Genomic DNA, 14,693 nt, shown 5'->3' on the forward strand with positions numbered 1-14,693 from the left:
GCGGGTGTGGAGATGGTCTTTGGGGGCTGGTGCGGAAGGAACAGCCACTCGATGATGAGGAGTGGGTCCTTACGCCCAGCATCCCACTGAAACAGCAACCCATGGAAGTTTGGGCACTTACCCAAGATGGCAAGGGTAATGGGAAGGACCCGGTCCACACGGTGCGCCTGGCGGGATCTGATGGCCTCCGCGACTCTCTCCAGGGCTCCCTTCGCGGCAGGTGTCAGCTCGCGTGGAGAAGCCAGGTCGCCGTCTCCTCGCAGGAGTTCGAAGAGGGGCGCCAGCTCCTCCGTGGTGAGTCCCAGGAGAGGTCGGATCCACGTGATGGTGCCGCAGATCTGCTGCAGATCCCGCAGGGTCCGTGGGTCGTCTTTGATGGTCACAGACTGGGGCGCGACGGTCCTTCCCGTGATGGTGATGCCCAAATACTTCCATGGGGCGGAGAGCTGGATCTTCTCCTCCGCAATCTGGAAACCCGCATCCTTGATGGCTTTTATTGTCTTATTGAGTGCTGCGCGGAGGTAGATGGTCGTCTCCGCGCAGACAAGGACATCGTCCATGTAGTGCAAGATGATGGCTTCAGGGAAAAGTCGGCGGACTGGCGAAAGAACCTGTGCTACAAAGGTTTGGCAGAGCACTGGAGAATTTTTCATTCCCTGGGGCAAGGTGGTCCATTGATACCTTTTATAAGGTTCCGCCCGATTGATGGATGGTACGGAAAAGGCGAACCTGGGGGCATCTCCAGGGTACAAGGGGATGTTAAAAAAGCAGTCCTTGATGTCAATGACTGCGAGCTGCCAATCCCGGGGAAGCATGGAGGGTGAGGGAAGCCCAGGCTGGAGGGGGCCCATGTCTTCAATGACATCATTTACCCTGCGGAGGTCCTGGAGCAGGCGCCACTTGTCTTTGCCTGGTTTTTTAATTACAAAGACAGGGGTGTTCCAAGGGCTGGTGGAGGGTATTAAATGCCCAAGGCGCACCTGCTCCTCTACAAGTTCGTTGAGCGCATTTAATTTCTCCTCCACAAGGGGCCACTGATCCACCCACACCGGAACATCGGTCTTCCAATTCAACGGTGGGGAGGTGCGCTCCGCAGTGGCCCACACTAAAAATCCCACGCAGGGCTAGGGATGTCAAGGCGGGCACCCCACTGGGACAATACGTCCCTGCCTAATAGCATGATGTTTGAGGAAACCACGAAAGGTCGAATTGTGGCTATTTGTCCCTCTGGACCTTCCACACTTACCAAGCGTCGGCTGCGCATGGAATTGACAGCTCCGCCCACTCCGGAGATTGTGCCACAAGGGGGCACCAACTCCCAGTCGCGGGGCCACTTTGACCTGGGAATGATGGTGACATCCGCCCCAGTGTCTGCCATCAGGTTCATCGCCACCGACTTTCCCTGTAAAGAAAGCACAGCTCGGATTATTGGTCTTTCTTTAGTCACATTTTGAGTAAGAAATACATGAAAGTCCTGTTCTGAGTCCTGTCCAGAGGGGCTGTCTGAGTCCAGCAGATAGAGCAAGGCGAAGGGGAGTCCTCTGCCCAAGGTGTAAGGGGGCTCATGGCAGATGACTGAGACCGTTACCTCAGACCCCGGCGGGACACACACCACTTCAGGGATGATGGAGATCCTGTCGGGTGTGTGCCTTGCGTCGCCAATGATGAGGACGGTCGCTTCGCCCTGGCAGTGAGGGGGCTCCAGGAACCCCGCGGGGATTCTCACCAGGTCCTCATCCTGGAAGGTGACAGTCATGGAGCTCTTGAGGACCTGGCGGCGGCCGGGATCTAGGTTGGCCGTTCTTCGGAGGAGGCAAAGTCCGTCATCGGTGCTCCGCCAATCCTCCGAAACTGTCCCCTGGGCCATTGGTCCTCCCGGATAGTAGGGAGGCTCGGGCGCTGAGAAGGGCCATTTGTTGTCCTCACGCGGCCCCTCCTCGCGCTCCGCGGCCCGTTTCCCGCCGGCTGGTATGGCGGGAAAGAGTTCCTGGGTGGGGGTCTTGGGGAAGGCATATACGGGTGGTAAAACTGCTCCGGGGGCCAGTGTGGACAGTTCGCTTGTATGTGGCCCATCTGGCCACACCCGAAGCAGCGCACAGTGTTCAAGTTCAACATTGCCTCCCCCACCCCTTTACTCACTGCCATGGCGACCGTTACCTCGGTGGATGTCGCCTTGACGCACGCCTCCACCATCTGGGTGATGGTGGGCTCGGGGTCCTGCGGTAACGCCCTCAAGATCTTCTTTGTCTCCGCCGAGGCGTTGGTCACTGCCATCTTGCGGAGGAGTTCTTCCCTTGCCGCAGGGTGCTCTATCTGCTTATCGATGGCCTCTCTGAGGCGGTCGACAAATTTGATGAATGATTCGTCAGGTCCTTGGAGAATCGTCGAAAAGCTTTGGGAGGGAGTTCTGCCGTCTGGGATTTTTAGCAGCGCGGCACGGCCAGCCTCTCTGATGTCGTCGAGGAGTGGTATTGGTAGCTGGATCTGGTCCTCCGGCTGGCCGAATTCTCCATCTCCCGCAATGGCCTCCATTACCTCGTCGCCTGTGCCCAGGGTCGCTGCTAGATTGTGCTTTATGATGAGAGGTTTCAGCAGCTTTTTCCACTGAACCTCCCAAAGCAGGAGCTCCGTGGGGGACAACAGGGACTTAGCAATGTATTTGATGTCATGTTGAACTAATGTCCGTCCCGAAAAGGTGAGGTCCAAAACATTTTTAAAAAATGGCGATTCGCGGCCATAATCTTTGGCCGCTTTCCTCAGCTCCTTCACCTCAGCATATGGTACTTGTTCCCACCGGGGCCGCTTTCCCCTCTCCCTTACCACCGGTGCCGCAAAAGGCCCGAGGTCACGTGCCAGGTCTAAGTTCCCGTCCTCGATGGCCGCTGCCCGTATCTTAGCCCACCCGCCTCCCGGCCTAGGTATGGGCCGGGGGCTGTCACTGTCCTCATCCTCTTCGGAGGATGAGGCAGGACGGGTGAGGGCCTTAAACCTCTCCCTGACCGTTGGGCTCCGGTGGCGTGGAGCCCTACAGGCCAAGATGGCCTGCTTCTGGCCAGGCCGACTTCCGGTTCCGGTAGCGTGGGAACCGGAAGTGGCTGGAGAGGGGGAGGCGGGGCTAGGCCCACCTCCCGGGGTGGGGCCTTCCAGCAGGGAGTTCCCACCCACAGGGGCGTGGCCTTCCTGCCGGCCGGTCCCTCCCACCGGGGGCCCACCCAGGGGCGCGGTCAAGGGGACAGAGGGGGCGGGTCCCGACGATGACACCATCGACGCATCAGACGGGGCGGGACCCGACGCAGGGGCGGCACTCGACGGAGGAGGGGTCAAAGGAGAAGTGGCGGGAACCTGAGGGGAGTAGGGAGGAGCTGGGACGCCATTTTGTGGCGCTTCTGATGCCAGCTCGGCCATGCAGCCGGCGCCATTTTGTGGTAGATGCTGGCACAGATTTGGAATAGAACAGCAGGGTTTTAAACTGGGAACAGGGGTCTGAGGGTCTTGGGGCGAGGAAAGGGTCGAACTGGGGTGGCCAGTCCCAGGCCGAAAAGAGGACAGGATGGGACGGGGAGCAGCAGGGAGACGGTGGCAACCCTGTGCCGGACTTTGGCAGGGTCTGCCGCCCGACCCTTAGGGGAAAAAGGGTTAGGAGTGGGGGGACGGAATGAGGGTTAGGAAAACTGGGGGCCCAACTCTCCCGTTTTGATTTAAATAAAGTAAAAATAGAATGAAATAAAGGAAAGAAACGTCCCACTTTAAAATTCCCCTTAACTTGTAAATCGTATAATAAACGCCCAACTTTTCCCCAAAACTGAACCGAGTTGAAATCTTCCTGCGCAGTGTCAGGAAGGTGGTCAAAAATTAAGTTAATTAAGGCTTTTAAATCCCTTTTGTTAAAAGAAATATTTCCCAAAACAAGGGATGACTTAACTTGGGAATAGAAATCCCGCCGAGCCGGAGACATACGGTTGCCCATTATGTCAGAACGGCTAAAATTTCCCAAAGAGGCAAAGGAGAACAGAAAAGAAAAGAGACGGGGTCAGGTGCCAGATGGGGCACGAAAAACTCACCACAAGGGACACCCGTCGAAAAGAAGATGACCTCAATGGGGGGTGGAAGCGCTGCAGGTCCGGAGTTCGAGGGAGCTTCCGCGAAGCTGCTGTTCCTGGTCCTCCGGGTATCTGCAGCCCACGAGGCGAAGGGTCTTCGTAAAACGAAGCACCGTCGTCCGTGGAACCGGGTCCGAACGGCGCTTGACTTCCTCGAACAGCCGGCTCACGGAGTCGAAGCAGCTGAGGAGACGCTCTCCGCTTGACTCCGTGCAGGGGTCAGTGTGTTCGGGCGCCAGTTAACGCGTGGCTCGGTAACTCCGACTGAGTCGGGGACTTCGGGCACGCTTTGGTGGTAATAAAAAGAGTCTTCCACCAGGCGAGAGTCTCTCAGGCGGCTTTATTCTGAGGGCTCATCAAGGGAAGGCGAAGGAGGTGAGGGGACGCAACCACTCAGAGGGCGAGCCAGCTCTGAGAGCCCCGAACCAGGGGCGGAGCAGGGTATATAACAGTAACAGGGAAGGAGGGTCCGGGTACAGAGCATCCAACCGGGTGAGGGTATGAGGGTGGAGTCAACGGAGAGTGACATGGCAACGGCCAACTAGGATAGAGGGAAGGAGTGGTTTCGGGGGAGGAACCAATGGGGGTACAAAGAACTGAGAACTTTCCAGAACAAAGGGAAGGGGTACAAAATGATTGACATAAACTGGGGGAAGGGAGAACAGATAACAGACAACTTGGGAGGCGGGAAAACTACACATCTGTGGCCTCCCATGGCAATGCAGGGAGGTCACCAGCCCTATCCCCTCCCACAACATGGATTTGCTGAACTCTCCGAAAACACTGCCCTTTCCTAGGCAAGTTAACAGCTGCTGTGAGACGTCTGTGCTCTCTCTTTTCTGCTGCCCAGCTCGTTGCAGTAGGGTGCACAGCTCACCCTGGCATTCAGTGCACAGTGAAGGCAATTGCAAAAAACCAGTAGCTGCTCACTCCCAAATACAAGGCGCTGTCTATGTCCTTGCTTCCCGACAAACTCAGCGCAGCTCTTCTTTTCTGCAGCTGCCCTCGAAATCTCTGCATTTCGGAAGCTCAGGGCATGAACAAGAATCTCCAGGACATCTGCATCAGGACCAAGTCAAAACACAGGAATGTCGTCCTGGAACACCTGCCAGAAGTATGCTAGTGGTAAATTGAAAGGGCAGGCAGCTGCAGCCACCGTCCTCTAGCAGTCTGAAGGCTGCGCACACAAGCCGGTTTCGTTCTTCGCCTCTCAGAAGCCAACCGCTCTCCCCGGCTGCCGGAGGCGAAGAAGCGGCTACTAGGCGCACCGCTGACGTGAACCGCACTTGTAGGCTGCAAAGCGCGGCTTCGGCAGAAAGACGCCGGCAACCGGGGCTTCCCTGCGGACAGCTGCGGAGAGCCGAAGTCTGCGTCACTAGCGGACTGCATCATAGCGAAAAGCTTTTCCAGCGTGTCTCGCAGGGAGAAAGCTTGCAAGCACAGTGCACGCATCCCGCCCTTGCCCAGAAACATGGATCTGCTGAACACTCCGAAAACACTACTCTTTCCTTGGAGAGCTTCAAATTGCTGTCAGACATCTGTGCTCTCTGTTTTCTGCTGCCCTGCTCGTTGTAGAAGAGTGCACAGCTCAGCCTGGCATTCAGTGCACAGCGAAGTCAACTGAAAAAAACCAGCAGCTGCTCACTCCAAACACAAGGCGCTGTCTCTGTCCTTGCTTCCCGAGCAACTCAGCGCAGCCCTTCTTCTCTGCATCTCGGAAGCTCAGGGTAACAACAATAATTCTCCAGGATATCTGCATCAGGACCAAGTCAAAACACAGGAATGTCGTCCTGGAACACCTGCCAGAAGCATGCCAGAGGTGAATTGAAAGGGCAGGCAGCTGCAGCCCCTGTGCTCTAGCAGTGCCAAGGCTGCGCACAGAAACCAGCTTCGATCTTCGCCTCTCAGAAGCCAACCGCTCTCCCTGGCTGCCGGAGGCGATGCAGCGGCTACTAGGTTCACCGCTGACGTGAACCGCACTTGTAGGCTGCAAAGCGCGGCTTCGGCAGAAAGACGCCGGCAACCGCCGCTTTCCTCCAGACAGCTGCGGAGAGCCGTAGTCTGCGTCTCTAGTGGACCGCATCATAGGGAAAAGCATTTCCAGTGTGTCTCGCAGGGAGAAAGCTTACCAGCACTGTGCACGTATTTCGCTCTCTCCAAGAAACATGGATTTGCTGAACTCTCCGAAAACACTGCCCTTTCCTAGGCAAGTTAACAGCTGCTGTGAGACGTCTGTGCTCTCTCTTTTCTGCTGCCCAGCTCGTTGCAGTAGGGTGCACAGCTCACCCTGGCATTCAGTGCACAGTGAAGGCAATTGCAAAAAACCAGTAGCTGCTCACTCCCAAATACAAGGCGCTGTCTATGTCCTTGCTTCCCGACAAACTCAGCGCAGCTCTTCTTTTCTGCAGCTGCCTTCGAAATCTCTGCATTTCGGAAGCTCAGGGCATGAACAAGAATCTCCAGGACATCTGCATCAGGACCAAGTCAAAACACAGGAATGTCGTCCTGGAACACCTGCCAGAAGTATGCTAGAGGTAAAGTTAAAGGGCAGGCAGCTGCAGCCACTGTCCTCTAGCAGTCTGAAGGCTGCGCACACAAGCCGCTTTTGATCTTCGCCTCTCAGAAGCCAACCACTCTCCCCGGCTCCCGGAGGCGAAGAAGAGGCTACTAGGTGCACCGCTGACGTGAACCGCACTTGTAGGCTGCAAAGGGCGGCTTCGGCAGAAAGACGCCGTGGACCGGCGCTTTCCTCCAGACAGCTGCGGAGAACCGGATTCTGTGTCTCTAGCGGACCGCATCATGGCGAAAAGCTTTTCCAGCGTGTCTCGCAGGGAGAAAACTTGCCAGCACAGTACACGCATCCCGCCCTTTCCCAGAAACATGGATTTGCTGAACACTCCAAAAACACTGCTCTTTCCTAGGCAAGCTTGAAACTGCTGTCAGACATCCGTACTCTCTGTTTTCTGCTGCCCTGCTCGTTGCAGTAGAGTGCACCACCCACCCTGGCATTCAGTGTACAGTGAAGGCAATTCGAAAAACCAGCAGCTGCCCACTCCCAAACACCAGTCGCTGTCTATGTCCTTCCTTCCCGAGCCACTCAGCGCAGCTCTTCTTTGCTGCAGCTGCCATCGAGTTCTCTGCATCTCGAAAGCTCAGAGCACGAGCAAGAATTCTCTAGGACGTCTGCAACAGGACCAAGTCAAAACCCAGGAAAGTCGTCCTGGAACACCTGCCAGAAGCATGCTAGCGGTAAATTGAAAGGGCAGGCAGCTGCAGCCACCGTCCACTAGCAGTCTGAAGGCTGCGCACACAAGCCGGTTTCATTCTTCGCCTCTCAGAAGCCAACCGCTCTCCCCGTCTGCCGGAGGCGAAGAAGCGGCTACTAGGTGCACCGCTGACGTGAACCGCACTTGTAGGCTGCAAAGCGCGGCTTCGGCTGAAAGACGCCGTGGACCGGCGCTTTCCTCCAGACAGCTGTGAGGAGCCGTAGTCTGCGTCTCTAGTGGACTACATTCTAGCGAAAAGCATTTCCAGTGTGTCTCGCAGGGAAAAAGCTTACCAGCAGAGTGTACGTATCTCGCTCTCTCCAAGAAACATGGATTTGCTGAACACTCCGAAAACACTTCTCTGTCCTAGGCAAGCTTCAAACTGCTGTCAGACGTCTGAGCTTGCTGTTTTCCACTGCCCAGCTTGTTGCACTAGAGTGCAGAGCTCACCCTGGCATTCAGTGCTCAGTGAAGGCATTTGCAATAAACTAGTAGCTCCAGACTCCCAAACACAAGGCAGTGTTTATGTCCTTGCTTCCTGGCAAACTCAGCGCAGCTCTTCATTTCTGCAGCTGCCATCGAATTCTCTGTGTCTCGGAAGCTCAGGGTAACAAAAAGAATTCTCCAGGACATCTGCATCAGGACCAAGTCAAAACCCAGGAAAGTCGTCCTGGAACACCTGCCAGAAGTATGCTAGAGGTAAATTGAAAGGGCAGGCAGCTGCAGCCACTGTCCTCTTGCAGTCTGAAGGCTGCGCACACAAGCCGGTTTTGATCTTCGCCTCTCAGAAGCCAACCGCTCTCCCTGGCTCCCGGAGACGGAGAAGAGGCTACTAGGTGCACCGCTGACGTGAACCGCACTTGTAGGCTGCAAAGCGCGGCTTCGGCAGAAAGACACCATGGACCGGCGCTTTCCTCCAGACAGCTGCGGAGAGCCGTAGTCTGCGTCTCTAGTGGACTACATTCTAGCAAAAAGAATTTCTAGTGTGTCTCGCAAGGAGAAAGCTTACCAGCACTGTGCACGTACTTCGCTCTCTCCAAGAAACATGGATTTGCTGAACTCTCCGAAAACAATGCCCTTTCCTAGGCAAGTTAGCAGCTGCTGTGAGACGTCTGTGCTCTCTGTTTTCTGCTGCCCAGCTCGTTGCAGTAGGGTGCACAGCTCACCCTGGCATTCAGTGCAGAGTGAAGTCAATTGCAAAAAACCAGTAGCTGCTCACTCCCAATTACAAGGCGCTGTCTATGTCCTTGCTTCCTGGCAAACTCAGCGCAGCCCTTCTTTTCTGCAGCTGCCCTCGAAATCTCTGCATCTCGGTAGCTCAGGGCATGAACAATAATTCTCCAGGACGTCTGCATCAGGACCAAGTCAAAAATCAGAAAAGTCGTCCTGGAACACTTGCCAGGAGCATGCCAAAGGTGAATTGAAAGGGCAGGCAGCTGCTGCCACCGTGCTCTAGTAGTGCAAACATGCCGGTTTCGTTCTTCGCCTCTCAGAAGCCAACCGCTCTCCCCGGCTCCCGGAGGCGAAGAAGCGGCTACTAGGTGCACCGCTGACGTGAACCGCACTTGTAGGCTGCAAAGCGCGGCTTCGGCAGAAAGATGCCGGCAACCGGGGCTTCCCTGCGGACAGCTGCGGAGAGCCGTAGTCTGCGTTTCTAGAGGACTGCATCATCGCCAAAAGCTTTTCCAGCGTGTCTCGCAGGGAGAAAACTTGCCAGCACAGTGCACGCATCCCGCCCTTGCCAAGAAATATGGATTTGCTGCATACTCCAAAAACACTACTCTTTCCTAGGCAAGCTTCAAATTGCTGTCAGACGTCCGTGCTCTCTGTTTTCTGCTGCGCTGCTCGTTGTAGAAGAGTGCACAACTCACCCTGGCATTCAGTGCACAGCGAAGTCAACTGCAAAAAACCAGCAGCTGCTCACTCCCAAACACAAGGCGCTGCTATGTCTTTGCTTCCCGGGCAACTCAGCGCAGCCCTTCTTCTCTGCATCTCGGAAGCTCAGGGCACGAACAAGAATTCTCCAGATTCGTCTGCATCAGGACCAAGTCAAAACCCAGGAAAGTCGTCCTGGAACACTTGCCAGGAGCATGCCAGAGGTGAATTAGAAGGGCAGGCAGCTGCAGCCACCGTGCTCTAGTAGTGCCAAGGCTGCGCAAACATGCCAGTTTCGTTCTTCCCCTCTCAGAAGCCAACCGCTCTCCCCGGCTCCCGTAGGCGAAGAAGCGGCAACTAGGTGCACCGCTGACGTGAACCGCACTTGTAGGCTGCAAAGCGCTTCTTCGGCTGAAAGATGCCGGATACCGGGGCTTCCCTGCGGACAGCTGTGGAGAGTCGTAGTCTGCGTCTCTACAGGACTGCATCATCGCCAAAAGCTTTTCCAGCGTGTCTCGCAGGAAGAAAACTTGCCAGCACAGTGCACGCATCCCGCCCTTGCCAAGAAATATGGATTTGCTGAATACTCCAAAAACACTACTCTTTCCTAGGCAAGCTTCAAACTGCTGTCAGACATCCGTGCTCTCTGTTTTCTGCTGCCCTGCTCGTTGCAGTAGAGTGCACAACCCACCCTGGCATTCAGTGTACACTGAAGGCAATTCGAAAAACCAGCAGCTGCCCACTCCCAAACACCAGTCGCTGTCTATGTTCTTCCTTCCCGAGCCACTCAGCGCAGCCCTTCTTTGCTGCAGCTGCCATCGAGTTCTCTGCATCTCGGAAGCTCAGGGCATGAGCAAGAATTCTCTAGGACGTCTGCATCAGGACCAAGTCAAAACCCAGGAAAGTCGTCCTGGAACACCTGCCAGAAGCATGCTAGCGGTGAATTGAAAGGGCAGGCAGCTGCAGCCACTGTCCTCTAGCAGTCTGAAGGCTGCGCACACAAGCCGCTCTTGATCTTCGCCTCTCAGAATCCAACCGCTCTCCCCGGCTGCCAGAGGCGAAGAAGCGGCTACTAGGTGCACCGCTGACGTGAACCGCACTTGTAGGCTGCAAAGCGCGGCTTCGGCTGAAAGACGCCGGCAACCGCCACTTCCCTGCGGACAGCTGCAGAGAGCCGTAGTCTGCGTCTCTAGTGGACTACATTCTAGCGAAAAGAATTTCTAGTGTGTCTCGCAAGGAGAAAGCTTACCAGCACCGTGCACGTATTTCGCTCTCTCCAAGAAACATGGATTTGCTGAACTCTCCGAAAACACTGCCCTTTCCTAGGCAAGTTAGCAGCTGCTGTGAGACGTCTGTGCTCTCTGTTTTCTGCTGCCCAGCTCGTTGCAGTAGGGTGCACAGCTCACCCTGGCATTCAGTGCAGAGTGAAGTCAATTGCAAAAAACCAGTAGCTGCTCACTCCCAATTACAAGGCGCTGTCTATGTCCTTGCTTCCCGACAAACTCAGCGCAGCCCTTCTTTTCTGCAGCTGCCCTCGAAATCTCTACATCTCGGTAGCTCAGGGCATGAACAAGAATTCTCCAGGACGTCTGCATCAGGACCAAGTCAAAACCCAGGAATGTCGTCCTGGAACACTTGCCAGGAGCATGCCAGAGGTGAATTGAAAGGGCAGGCAGCTGCAGCCACCGTGCTCTAGTAGTGCAAACATGCCGGTTTCGTTCTTCGCCTCTCAGAAGCCAACCGCTCTCCCCGGCTCCCAGAGGCGAAGAGGCGGTTACTAGGAGCACCGCTGACGTGAACTGCACTTGTAGGCTGCAAAGCGCGGCTTCGGCAGAAAGATGCCGGCAACCGGGGCTTCCCTGCGGACAGCTGCTGAGAGCCGTAGTCTGCGTTTCTAGAGGACTGCATCATCGCCAAAAGCTTTTCCAGCGTGTCTCGCAGGGAGAAAACTTGCCAGAACAGTGCACGCATCCCGCCCTTGCCAAGAAATATGGATTTGCTGAATACTCCAAAAACACTACTCTTTCCTAGGCAAGCTTCAAACTGCTGTCAGACGTCCGTGCTCTCTGTTTTCTGCTGCCCTGCTCGTTGCAGTAGAGTGCACAACCCACCCTGGCATTCAGTGCGCAGTGAAGACAATTGCAAAAAACCAGCAGCTGCCCACTCCCAAACACCAGGCGCTGTCTATGTCCTTGCTTCCCGAGCAACTCAGCGCAGCCCTTCTTTGCTGCAGCTGCCATCGAGTTCTCTGCATCTCGCAAGCTCAGGGCACGAACACGAATTCTCCAGATTCGTCTGCATCAGGACCAAGTCAAGACGCAGGATAGCCGTCCTGGAGCACCTGCCAGAAGCATGCCACCGGTATATTGAAAGCGCGGGCAGCTGCAGCCACCGTCCTCTAGCAGTGCCAAGGCTGCGCACACATGCCGGTTTCGTTCTTCGCCTCTCAGAAGCCAACCGCTCTCCCCGGCTGCCGGAGGCGAAGAAGCGGCTACTAGGTGCACCGCTGACGTGAACCGCACTTGTAGGCTGCAAAGCGCGGCTTCGGCTGAAAGACGCCGTGGAACGGCGCTTTCCTCCAGACAGCTGTGAGGAGCCGTAGTCTGCGTCTCTAGTGGACTACATTCTAGCGAAAAGCATTTCCAGTGTGTCTCGCAGGGAAAAATCTTACCAGCAGAGTGTACGTATCTCGCTCTCTCCAAGAAACATGGATTTGCTGAACACTCCGAAAACACTTCTCTGTCCTAGACAAGCTTCAAACTGCTGTCAGACGTCTGTGCTTGCTGTTTTCCACTGCCCAGCTTGTTGCACTAGAGTGCACAGCTCAGCCTGGCATTCAGTGCACAGTGAAGGCATTTGCAAAAAACCAGTAGCTCCAGACTCCCAAACACAAGGCAGTGTTTATGTCCTTGCTTCGTGGCAAACTCAGCGCAGCTCTTCATTTCTGCAGCTGCCCTCGAAATCTCTGCATCTCGGTAGCTCAGGGCATGAACAAGAATTCTCCAGGACGTCTGCATCAGGACCAAGTCAAAACCCAAAAAAGTCGTCCTGGAACACTTGCCAGGAGCATGCCAGAGGTGAATTAGAAGGGCAGGCAGCTGCAGCCACCGTGCTCTAGTAGTGCCAAGGCTGCGCAAACATGCCAGTTTCGTTCTTCCCCTCTCAGAAGCCAACCGCTCTCCCCGGCTCCCGTAGGCGAAGAAGCGGCAACTAGGTGCACCGCTGACGTGAACCGCACTTGTAGGCTGCAAAGCGCTTCTTCGGCTGAAAGATGCCGGATACCGGGGCTTCCCTGCGGACAGCTGTGGAGAGTCGTAGTCTGCGTCTCTACAGGACTGCATCATCGCCAAAAGCTTTTCCAGCGTGTCTCGCAGGAAGAAAACTTGCCAGCACAGTGCACGCATCCCGCCCTTGCCAAGAAATATGGATTTGCTGAATACTCCAAAAACACTACTCTTTCCTAGGCAAGCTTCAAACTGCTGTCAGACATCCGTGCTCTCTGTTTTCTGCTGCCCTGCTCGTTGCAGTAGAGTGCACAACCCACCCTGGCATTCAGTGTACACTGAAGGCAATTGCAAAAAACCAGCAGCTGCCCACTCCCAAACACCAGTCGCTGTCTATGTTCTTCCTTCCCGAGCCACTCAGCGCAGCCCTTCTTTGCTGCAGCTGCCATCGAGTTCTCTGCATCTCGGAAGCTCAGGGCATGAGCAAGAATTCTCTAGGACGTCTGCATCAGGACCAAGTCAAAACCCAGGAAAGTCGTCCTGGAACACCTGCCAGAAGCATGCTAGCGGTGAATTGAAAGGGCAGGCAGCTGCAGCCACTGTCCTCTAGCAGTCTGAAGGCTGCGCACACAAACCGCTCTTGATCTTCGCCTCTCAGAATCCAACCGCTCTCCCCGGCTGCCGGAGGCGAAGAAGCGGCTACTAGGTGCACCGCTGACGTGAACCGCACTTGTAGGCTGCAAAGCGCGGCTTCGGCTGAAAGACGCCGGCAACCGCCACTTCCCTGCGGACAGCTGCAGAGAGCCGTAGTCTGCGTCTCTAGTGGACTACATTCTAGCGAAAAGAATTTCTAGTGTGTCTCGCAAGGAGAAAGCTTACCAGCACCGTGCACGTATTTCGCTCTCTCCAAGAAACATGGATTTGCTGAACTCTCCGAAAACACTGCCCTTTCCTAGGCAAGTTAGCAGCTGCTGTGAGACGTCTGTGCTCTCTGTTTTCTGCTGCCCAGCTCGTTGCAGTAGGGTGCACAGCTCACCCTGGCATTCAGTGCAGAGTGAAGTCAATTGCAAAAAACCAGTAGCTGCTCACTCCCAATTACAAGGCGCTGTCTATGTCCTTGCTTCCCGACAAACTCAGCGCAGCCCTTCTTTTCTGCAGCTGCCCTCGAAATCTCTACATCTCGGTAGCTCAGGGCATGAACAAGAATTCTCCAGGACGTCTGCATCAGGACCAAGTCAAAACCCAGGAATGTCGTCCTGGAACACTTGCCAGGAGCATGCCAGAGGTGAATTGAAAGGGCAGGCAGCTGCAGCCACCGTGCTCTAGTAGTGCAAACATGCCGGTTTCGTTCTTCGCCTCTCAGAAGCCAACCGCTCTCCCCGGCTCCCGGAGGCGAAGAGGCGGTTACTAGGAGCACCGCTGACGTGAACCGCACTTGTAGGCTGCAAAGCGCGGCTTCGGCAGAAAGATGCCGGCAACCGGGGCTTCCCTGCGGACAGCTGCAGAGAGCCGTAGTCTGCGTTTCTAGAGGACTGCATCATCGCCAAAAGCTTTTCCAGCGTGTCTCGCAGGGAGAAAACTTGCCAGCACAGTGCACGCATCCCGCCCTTGCCAAGAAGTATGGATTTGCTGAATACTCCAAAAACACTACTCTTTCCTAGGCAAGCTTCAAACTGCTGTCAGATGTCCGTGCTCTCTGTTTTCTGCTGCCCTGCTCGTTGCAGTAGAGTGCACAACCCACCCTGGCATTCAGTGCGCAGTGACGACAATTGCAAAAAACCAGCAGCTGCCCACTCCCAAACACCAGGCGCTGTCTATGTCCTTGCTTCCCGAGCAACTCAGCGCAGCCCTTCTTTTCTGCAGCTGCCATCGAGTTCTCTGCATCTCGCAAGCTCAGGGCACGAACACGAATTCCCCAGATTCGTCTGCATCAGGACCAAGTCAAGACGCAGGATAGCCGTCCTGGAGCACCTGCCAGAAGCATGCCACCGGTATATTGAAAGCGCGGGCAGCTGCAGCCACCGTCCTCTAGCAGTGCCAAGGCTGCGCACACATGCCGGTTTCGTTCTTCGCCTCTCAGAAGCCAACCGCTCTCCCCGGCTGCCGGAGGCGAAGAAGCGGCTACTAGGTGCACCGCTGACGTGAACCGCACTTGTAGGCTGCAAAGCGCGGCTTCGGCTGAAAGACGCCGTGGACCGGCGCTTTCCTCCAGACAGCTGTGAGGAGCC

This window comes from Taeniopygia guttata, chromosome Z (genome assembly GCF_048771995.1).
Source record: "Taeniopygia guttata chromosome Z, bTaeGut7.mat, whole genome shotgun sequence".
Taxonomy (NCBI): domain Eukaryota; kingdom Metazoa; phylum Chordata; class Aves; order Passeriformes; family Estrildidae; genus Taeniopygia; species Taeniopygia guttata.